The sequence below is a fragment of the Eumetopias jubatus genome, unplaced genomic scaffold (assembly GCF_037043125.1).
Source record: "Eumetopias jubatus isolate StellerSeaLion01/CBP00866 unplaced genomic scaffold, mEumJub1_p1.0 scaffold_3, whole genome shotgun sequence".
Lineage (NCBI taxonomy): Eukaryota > Metazoa > Chordata > Mammalia > Carnivora > Otariidae > Eumetopias > Eumetopias jubatus.
In genome coordinates this window covers 9,357,340-9,368,434 of record NW_028274809.1, presented here as the reverse complement: position 1 = coordinate 9,368,434, position 11,095 = coordinate 9,357,340, and positions in this window count along the sequence as shown.

Genomic DNA, 11,095 nt, shown 5'->3' with positions numbered 1-11,095 from the left:
AAATTCTTCTATACGCACTATTTTTTTCTTTCATTTGTATTTACTTTTTTAGAGGAGGGAGGGGCAGAGGGAGAGAGAGACTGTCAAGGAGGATCCACCCTGAGCCTACCATGGGGCTCAGTCTCACAGCCCTGAGCTCATGACCTGAGCTGAAACCAAGAGTCAGACACTTAACGGACTGAGCCACCCAAGTGCCCCTCAAAAACACTGTTTTTAGGTTTCTGTTGTATATGTTGGTGGCTAAGGAAGATCGCCCTTCCTTGACTACAGACGGGTCTTCTCAAGTTTGCCTCTAACACAAACCAGTGACTTTTGGATGTTGATTTATCCAAGATACATAGCAAAGAGAGAGAAAAAAAAAGTGTAAAAACTCAAAATGCTTGGAATTCTTGTTAGAGAATCATAAAACTGAAGGAGGCCATGAGTTTTCCAAATCCCATTCCACTATCTGGAGAATAAAGATAAGTCCATAACAATTGTGTCAGGTATTAAGTAAACATCAAGTGGAAGAAAAGGAGTTTCAAAAGAACGCAAATGGATGAAAATTCTTTCTACCAGCGTGATCACAGGAGTGGTGACAAATAATTATTCTCAAAGACCAAAATGAAAACTGCAAACCCAATAAAATCCCTGATCTCCCCAGGTTAGAGAATAACACAGAGTTCAGTACAAGGGTCCAAGTGAAAATAAAACATTTTAAATATTTCATGTGTATCTTTGTTTTTATCTTTCCCTGACTAAAAAATAAAGAAAAAGCATTTAAGCTTGCTTACAAAATAGACCAATAAAATACTTTTTTAAAAAGTCACAGAAAATGGGTGCCTGGGTGGCTCAGTAGGTTAAGCATCTGCCTTTTAGCTCAGGTCATGATCTGGGGGTCCTGGGATTGAGCCTCACCTGCAAAGGGCTTCCTGCTTCTCTCTCTCTCCCTCCACCCCCCACCCCCATTCATGCACACGTAGGCATGCACAAGCACCCGTGTGTGCACACGCACTCTCTCTCTCTCAAATAAATAAATAAATCTTTTTTTTTAAGTCACAGGAAACATTAGGAAGATGGGAAAGTTAGGTTATTAGAAATAATGTGAAGCCAGAGATAAGATTAATACACAAAATGCTTACCATGAAAATCCTCTACACTTACTAGATATGGGCCACAATTTGACTCTGAGCTTCCTACCAGTCCATACAAAGAAAGAAACAAGGCCAGCCATACATACAACGTTCATTGGATATAAACAAATCAGGTGCTTAATTCCAAGACCAGAAAGGAATGTCTTCCATATGCTTTCATACAAAGAAGGGCCTATGTAATATAGTGAGAAAGGCCCTAAAAACATCCTTATTGTAAATAAAACAATGAATGCCATGGGGTTGGTGTCAACAGTCGCCCTTTTTTAAGTCACTGGCATGACTCCATGTGGGTTCAAACAAAACAATCCTAGGCACCTAAGGGCAGAGGGCATGTGATCATCTGAGATGTAGTATTTAATCCCAAAGTAAATGCTAACAAGGGCTAGAGTCCTCATGCATGACTGAATGTGTAACTGCCATTCAGACAAGTCTTCCTAAATGTTGTTTAATTCAACCAAATGTTTGCTAAGTATCAAACAAGAGTGAGTTTGAGGTTGTGGCTCTGATCTGACAAGGACTCAATATTCTATGTTGCCGGTTAAGTGCGGACCTCAATGTTTAAACAGGTAGCTGAGCTGGGGGCAGGGTTAACAACCCCTTCTGAAAGTCAAGGAGTCTGAACAGAAGTCTCCAGATGTCCCCCCACAGAGGGGGGCCAGGCAGGACCAGGCAGGGCCACTTCGGTTTCACAGTCATACACAAATGACTGACACCTCGAATTCTTAGGCTAGTATTCCTGACCTTTTCAGGTCCAGGAACCATTTTTAATCCACCCTCCCCCTGGAACATGTATAATAATTATAACTTTGGAACTGGCTGATTGAAGAATATATAAAATAACAGACTCCTTCTTAAAAATTATGCATGTAATAAATTGTAGAAAAAATTGTAACTATGTATGGTAACTGATGTTAAATAGAATTATTAGGATTATTTTGAAATATAAACAAATATTGAATCATTATGTTGTATACCTGAAACTAATGTTACATGTCAACTGTACCTCAATAAAGAAGAAAGAAAGAAAGAAAGAAAGAAAGAAAGAAAGAAAGAAAGAAAGAAAGAAAGACCTAACTATATAGATAAGCAATAAGTGAAGATAAAAATCACCAATATTTTGGCTGCCCAGCCTCTATTTCTCTACAGAAGCCAAAGGTGAATCAAATAGTCTCTCATTCAGCTTCTTTATAACTAGTACATCATCATGTAACCTAAACTTAGCCAATCAGGTGCTCCTGCCAAGGACTTTGAATTGTGAAGGAGTGATGCAAAGGCCCTGTGGTCAATCAGATAATATTCACAGAAGCTACAGCAGAGTTAAGAGTTTAACAGCATAATCCTGAGGGGCCAGCAGCAATAATGCCAGGGCCAGCTTCCCAGGCAGTCTGTTAATTGGGAGAACACTGCCATCAAAATGGTCTCTGTGGTTTCAGCAGAAGGCCCCAGAGTGGCAGAGTGGCTTCTGGGACGTATCAGTTCACAGCCCCTTGAACTGAATGGAGACTGGGTCCCCTTGGGAAAAAAAAACAAAACAAAAATCCACGTGATAACATCAAAAATGTATTCTGCCTGTCTTACTCATGCTTTCCCTGCAGGGGATTTGGTCACATATCAGAGAAACTGTGCCCTGGGGAAAGGAATGAATCAGAACTTTCAGGGTATTTGGGATACGGCTCAAACCAACAGTAATCCTAGGGGGACCAGAACACCACCAGGCTGAGTGATAAATGGAGCTGTGGCTGGAGTCCTGGTCATAGTAGGACTGTTGGAATCCTGAACCCATTACTTCTCCAGTGCCTCAGTGTGGGGTCGGAATAGATATCCTAAACCTCAGGCAGAATCCACACATTGATTCTATTACCCAAAAGTAAGGGCTATCATGATGGGAAGAGCAAAGGAGAAGACCCTGGAACCCCCCTCCCCAACAAACAGCAAATCTGAAGGAAAATCAAAGCCCAGAGGGTGCATCGCTATTAGTATCTCTGCAAATGAGTTGAAGGTGTGTGTGTGTGTGTGTGTGTGTGTGTGTGTGTGTGTGTGTGTGTGTTGGGGCGATGATTCCTCTTACAGTCCTACATAACTCTCCCATCCGACTAGTGCAGAAGAAGCGTAGGGAGGGAGTGGACACAGCAAGTCTCCTCCATTTTGCTTCTAGACTTTGGGCTGGATGGGCCTTGTCCATCTCACTGCCCTATGGGACATCATGCTGGCTCACTGCATTGATGATATTGTGCTTAGACTTAGTGAGGTGCCTTAGATGCTCTCACAGAACATGGGTTCACTGAGTTTCCCCCAAATATTATCAACAATTCATAGAAAGATACTGATTGTCCTGGCTTTTCCCTCACAATGACAAGATGGCTGCCACAGGTCCAAATATCAAATTCACACAAGAGTGTCCCAAACAAGAACGAAGATGATGGGCTAAAGAGGACTATTCACTTTCCCTATTCAGGAAAGAAAATCTTTCCCAGAAGTCTCTCCAGAGGACGTCCCCTTGTGTTGGATTGGCTAGAATTGAGTCACATACTCACCCTGAGACCAATCACTGACAAAGAGGAACAGGAATGTCTTAGGTGGCTTCATCTATTAGAGAGTCAACCCTGGCCCTTCGTAACAAAATCAGGGCTCAGTGAGCATGGAGTGGCAGTGAGTAGGGAACCAGCCAGGTCTGTCACAGCCAATACCCTTGTCCTGTCACTGTCTAGCTGATAAACCAATCTAAACTAAATTGTCAGTGAAGCCGCAGAAATCATCCTTGTAAGAGAATGATGGCATAACATCTCGATCTGTGCTGCCCAATATGATAGCCACTAACTACCCATGGCCATTTAAATTTAACTTAAAATTAATTAAAATTAAATAAAAATTTAAAAACAGTGTCTCGGTCACACTAGCCACATTTCAAGTGCTCAATCACCGTCTATGGCTCATGGCTACCATACTGGACAGCACAGACATAAAATATTTTCATCATCATAAAAAGTTCTATTGGCAAGCACTGCTTTTGCTGCCAGTGATAAGGGATAAGGGGCGTCTTCTAGAGCTCTGAGGTAAGGGTTTCACTGTCCCCCACCCCCAGTGTCATGCCACTCTCAAGTCATTGGCAATACCCCCTTGCCTTTGCCCTGAGAATGGGGAGCTGAGCAGTCTCAAAGCCAGTAATCACAGAAGCTTCCTGACCCGTGGAGCCACATCTAACATACAGATCTGGCAATGAAACCCGAGTTTTGGGGCACTCACCAGGATCCTGATTGAATCCTCCATTCATCTCTCTGGGCCAGAGAGGTGCTGGCCAGGAGCTGATCTGAACAAATAATGTTATCAGAAGCTTAATATTTAATGGTTGCCTTGTCCTACGCCAGGCCCCCTGTAAAGAGCGATCATAAAGTCACCCACTGTAAACATCCCCAAAACACACATTCTTTCTAGATCTCATCAGCTGGGGACGAAGGGGCGGCAGCAGTTGTGCAGAATGAGATACACAGGTACCCAGGCAGGGAGTCCATGATGAGCGCTGACCCTCAGGCCCACCCCATGGACATAACTGATGTTCTACTGGACTGTCTATATACGGGTGTGCGTGCTGAGCCCTGGCTGAGGAAGGGGGATGCCTCCTATGATAACCCCCCTCTGATCCACTTAAACCTCTGGAGGCCTGACAATTAAGGGGCCAGCTTGAGCGAGGTTGGTACATTCGCATCCTTGGGGAAATAAAGGCCCCATTCAGCTCTTAGAGACCCCAGCCACTTCCTGGCCATTCTGGGCCAGTGCCATCCTCCTGCAAGGCTGGATCTTGGGAGACTCATGCTCAAACTCTAACTTGACCTGGCCAGGGCAGGGTGTAAGGGAGGACCAAGTTGAGTGGCTTCGAGATCACCCTGTGCCACTGCAGCCCAGGTCAGCTGCTGCTCCCCTCCCTGCTGTTTCAGAGGCTCTGACACCAGTGGATCCTCGCAAAGTCACCTTGAGGCCAAGGCCAGGGCAGCAGGTGCATGCTGAAGCTGCATTTGCCCAACGTTGCGCCCAGCGGAAGCTGCAGATGTGCTGGCAATGCTCAGGCGAGCTTGTCACCTGCTCCCGGATGCCAGGCAGAGCTGGCTGGTGTCCCCGCTTTTGCATGGATGCTCTTTCAGCCCTTACTCCCAGGTCTCCCACGTGCACCCCTCATTGGGGGGGGGTTGGATGCTCAAGCACAGGCTGAGTGCGCGTTTCTGCAGATGGAGGATTGCCTTCCTGCCTCCCAACTCCCTCAGTCTGTGCAGGTGTACCTGGGGTGGGGAGGGGGCTGCCCACCTCTGCTCCTGACACCACTGATCTATCCCGGGCCCAGCAAGAGTGCAGTAGGGATTAGAGCTAGGGCCTTTCTCCCAGCCATCTTAACAGACCTTCATTAGGCCTTCATTTACCTAAATTTCAGGTAAAACTGAGCTGTTTGACCCTCCTATGAACACCAGCTATCACAGACATCTGCATTCCCAGTACCCCGACAGGAACCATCGGCTGGGTAGGTGATGAAGGGGAGTAGAAGACATCACCCCAAAATGTGTCACTTTGGCATGTGGAGTATTTGAGCTGAAGGCAATCAAGGCCCAAAAGACTCAGGAAAAGCTTTTTACTTCTCCTTTAACTGCCCAGAAGAATTTAGATAGGGGGCCTGGCCCAGAAAAAGAGCTATTACCAGAGCTTATTTTTTTCTTTTTCTTTTTTTTTTTTTTTAATCAGAGAGACTTACCTGCGTGGCAGGGCCAACACCCGATTACCAAACATCTGCTCTTCTCATCTTCCTGTGAATTGTCCTCCTTCCCTTTGGAGCCCCAGGCCCCTGTCCTGTTCTTTGGCTCAGGACGGCATGTGAGCCTCGATTGCCCCACTGCCTTTGAGTCTTATGTCCTTGGAGGTGGGGGGAAGGGCAGTATGGATGTAATTAAATTTATTTTGTTCCTGTTAATCTGTCTTATGTTAATTTAATTATTAGACCAGCCATAGAATCTAGAAGGGAAGAAAGGATAATGTTTCACCCTTGGGGCGCCTGGGTGGCTCAGTCTGTTGAGCGTCTGCCATCCGCTCAGGTCATGATCCCAGGGTCCGATGTCAGGCTCCTTGCTCAGCGGGGAGCCTGCTTCTCCCTCTCCCTATGCCTGCCCTGCCAATCCCCCTGCTTATGCGCTCTCACGCTCTCTCTCTCTCTCTCTCTCTCTGTCAAATAAATAAATAAGATCTTAAAAAAAAAAGAAAAGAAAAGAAAATGTTCCACCCTGACAACAAAGAAATGAAGTCCGATCACAGCGGTGCCCTTGGGGTCATCCTGCAGCCAGGACGCAGCACAGGAGACAGGAGCTGCCCGCAGGGCCCTGTCAGACCCAGTCTGGAAACCTCCCGCCCCAGCCTCCCTCCTCTCTAGGTTCTGGGGACCCCCCCCCAGCTTCCTTCCCCTTCATGGTTTCCTCACATTTCAGATCTTTCTCTGCATATAGGGATTCCCCCAGAGCCCACACACTCTCCCCAGGTCCCACCTTCCTCAAAGCTCAAAAACAATTGTTTAGGGGAGAAGGATGAGGAAGGAAAGAAGTGAAAGAAGAGGGATGGCAAAGGGAAAAAGGTGAAGGGAGAAGGGGAGGGGAGGGGAGGGGAGGGGAGGGGAGGGGGGAGGGGAAAGAGGGAGGAAGGAAGGGTAGCGTGAAAGACCGGGAGAAAAGAGAACAAAGGATGTTCCCCAAACCAGACCAAGATCACTCCTTCTTTTCCAAATCAGTATGTTTCTGTCACTCTTCCCACCAAGTTCTGCTTGAGGGACCACAGAGAAGCAAATTGTTTCAGAAATCCCGGTTTCACTTTACATCTTCATCGAAAACCAGAGAAATCAGAAAAAGCCTATTTGTTTTATGATGATATTTTCAAGGGCGTGGACACAGAGGAGGAAAAAATCATCTTGTCCTCCTGTCTCTCTCTCTCTCTCTTTTTTTTTTAAGGTCTTTGTAGTTTCCTGTTAATTTAATACCTGACCGTTTGCCATGTAAATAACACAGGTAAAGATAAACTGCACCAGCCCTGGACTCCGACCTTTGTTTAACACCCACCCCCTTTCTGACTCATCCTCCATCCCATCACTGGAAGGTTTGGAATTGTTACCTGGAAATTTAAAGCCAGAGAATAAATAGCTTGGGGCAGAGCGTGTTGGTTTTCTTTTATTTGTTTTTATTATTATTTTATTTTAATCACAGAGAGAGAGAGAGAGCACAAGCAGGGGCAGCTGCAGGCAGAGGGAGAAGCAGGCTCTCTGCGGAGCAAGGAGCCCGACTCGGGACTCGATCCCCGGACGTTAGGATCATGACCTGAGCCAAAAGCAGACCAACTGAGCCATCCCGTGTGTTGGTTTTAGACAAGCCTTGCGAGACAGTCCAAAACTCAGAGCAGTTCTCTGGCCAGCTGCTGTGTCTTCCCCTCTGCCTCAAAGAGGTGACCTAGATGGGGTCAGTTCCCTTTCCATTCACTCAGGAGGACTCCTCCTGGCTCTGTCACCTCTGCAGCCTATAGGTACCCAGGCTGTGCTCTGCTGACTCCGCACTGCACCCTTTTGTGGACAACAGTGATTTAAACAAGCGACTGAATCCCTCTTACTCTTGTTGGGCACACCTGTATTTAGTTCTTTTCTTGCTGGAGTGTTTCCTCTAACGGTGTTTTCAAAGAGGGGCTCTATGTGAGACACCTTCTGATCCTTTAAATACCTGATAATTTTTAAAAAATAAAATAAAATAAATAAATACCTGATAATTTAGCCAGAAATCAAAATCTTGTTTCAAAATTCTTTCTCTGCACTACTTTAAAAATAGTATTCAACTATCGTCTTAAATCCAGTGTTGCTGTTAAGAAATCTGAAGGCAGGGCGCCTGGGTGGCTCAGTCGGTTAAGCGACTGCCTTCGGCTCAGGTCATGATCCTGGAGTCCTGGAATCGAGTCCCGCATCGGGCTCCCTGCTCAGCAGGGAGTCTGCTTCTCCCTCTGACCCTCCCCCCTCTCATGTGCTCTCTCTCTCTCTCTCTCATTCTCGCTCTCTCAAATAAATAAATAAAATCTTTAAAAAATAAATAAATAATAAATAAATAAAAAGAATCCTCTTAGATGTTCATTAAATACAATAACTTCTTAAAAAAGAAAAAAGAAATCTGAAGGCAATCTGATTTTTGTTCCTTCCTCAGCCCTCTGCTACCCAGGTGCCTGGAATACAGATGTGACAGCTGGCGCTTTCACTGCCAGCTTGGATTATGAAGATGAGATGGGGGAATAGTGGTCTGGATTGAAACCTGAGCCCTCAAAGAACTGGTAATACAAAGTTACTCTATCAGCCATGAACCGTCCACCTCCACACTTCTACAAAAGGGAAAAATAAACTTTCGTTGTGTTTGGAGTCTGTGTTATTACTAGCTGTTATTTGGAGTCTGTGTTATTAGTATCTGAAATGAATCTTAATTCAGGTATTACAAATCTGCTGTCTTAAACTTTCCAGATTTCTCATTACTTTTCTGAGTGATTGATGGTCTCCTGGATATCAGCTACCTTGGCTACCTTAAAAGAGGCTCAAGCCTAAATTCTACCTTGTTTCCTCCTGGGGAGCTCAAAGAAGGGGGGTGTGAGGACGGGGTAATTGCCTCTGGCATTACAATGTAAATTTGGTTACCCCCCAGGTGCCTCTGACCCCCGAAACTTACCAGGCACCTTTCTCAGGGAACTTCTGGGCACTCTCCCCGGCCACTACTCTTTTCATGAGCTAGGTCATGTGGTTGGAATGCCCTGACCCAGGCAGGGGCGAAGAAGGGCCAGGACTGCTAGGAGTTGCCAGGTCTGGTCGTTGTTCTATGCTTCTAACCCCAGCCTGATATTACCATTCCTGGCTAGCGCAACTATTTTCTGCCTCAGAGCACCATGGCAGTGACGGCCATAAGGCTGGGGCTGGGGGGCGGGGGCTGGGGCTGGGCAATGATCTATCCAAGCCAATGTAGGCAGAGAAAAGTACACATTCCTTACAAGACATTCACTCAACCTATCCCCTTCTCTAGCACCCAGCCCTCAGGTGCAGGGACTACTCTTTTCTTCCCACACTCCATGAGCCAACCCCCTGCTGCCTCCAAGGAGGTAGGATTGGGGGGGAAGGGGCAGGTTCTCATGGTTTTTACATTCCTTTCTTAATCCTCATCGAAGTCCCTCTTGCTTCTGTGGCATCTTCAGGATTGTACCCACAGAGAGTTGTCAGCATCTCCAACACGTGACCATTTTGTCAGCCATGCATCACTTTTCTCATAGTACTGATTACCAACTGAAGCAGTTATTTATGTGTTTCTTTCTCTCTCTCTCTCTCTCTCTCTCTCTCTCTCTCTCCCAGCACTCCCTAGAACAGCCCCTCCATGAAGGCAGGAATTTGGCCTGTTCCCAGCTGTCTCCTCAGCACTGGGCACGGTACATGGCAGAGATGTTCAATAAATACAAGATGAGAGCTGGTGTTAGAACCCAACTCTGATTCTGGCTCAGGGCTTCTTGCTCCAAATCTGGAGCTTTTCCCACTCAAGCCCCTGGATCTCTGCCCTGAGCAAAGATGGTACACAGAGGGAAGAGGTTTATATTAACTAGACTCACAACAAAGATACAGGGTCCTTACTCCAAACATTGGCTAAAACAACTGCTGGATAATTAGTCTTAAAGCAGAGCTGCTTCTACATCTTCCAATCCCCAATGCTTGCACCCAGTAGGTGCTCAAAAAAGGCGTGTTTTATTGAATGGACACACAAATTCTCCAAGAGGAGACATTTCAGCATAATTATAGGGGACAGGGAATAGGGTAACTGAAGAGCGGATTAGGGGTTACATGGAGAAAGAGACAGCTGAGCATGAACATGCTCTGGACCCAAAGGGATCTTTGGTCTATACAGTGTATAACAGAGTGGAAGTAACGAGCTTTGACCAGCTCGGTCCAATGCTGCAGGCATGAACCGCATGCAGTTATTTATGTTTAATTAACATGAAATCACATGTAAAATTCAGCTCCTCAGTTGCACTAGCCAGATTTCAAGTAATAATAGTCACATGTGGCTTGTGGCTACTGCATTGGACAGTATAGATAATATAAAACATTGTCATCATCAAAGAATGTTCCATTGGATGAAGCTGACCTAGACCCTTAGAATTAAAGGAAATGCAGCTCTGCTTCTAACCTGGCCTACTGACATCCTCTTGTCACCCCCTACACCACCACTCACCACCCCCACCCCAGATCCGAGCACCATCAGTGCCCACATCTGCCTTCCTAAGTTTTCTGCTCTACAGGGAGTAATGCTGTCTTCTTGGTTTTCACCCCCCAGTGCCCAGGGTAATAAGTATTTGTGGAAATAATGAGCCCTCGATTAGCCTTTGTTAAATGCTGAAAGCCCAAAAGGTGAATTAAGTGACAGAAGTAAGAGAAGAAATCCCTGCTTCCCCTTTTTTCTCACTTTCCTACCCCCTTCTCTGCATTTCCTTTTCTGGTGCCTCCCACCAACACTCCAAAGCAGCACAGTTAGAGGCAGCCCCCCCCCCAAGAAGTTCCGGTCCCCAAACTACACGGACTCCCCAGAAGTATCTGCTCCGGGTCTCAAACCGACCTAACTTGTTCACATGATAAGTTTCTGTCTTCCTTCACCTTTGGCTGCCCTGCACCTAGTAGGTGCTCAACAAGTGTTTGTTGAATGGATGACGGAACCGGCGCATGGACGGATGGATAGATGGATGGACGAACAGATGGACGGCCGGTGTCCCCGCGTCTGCCACAGGGACTGCGGGAGGAGCCACCCTCAGGGCGCTTGCGGGGAAAGCCCCAGGCCCCCGCCCAGCTGAGCCCGGCCCGCGGGCCGGGAGTCGGGCGGGGCTTGGCCCTCGGGGGCGTGTCCTCCGGGCCCCAGCGCCGGCGCCGCAGGGCCGGGGCGGCCGCAGAG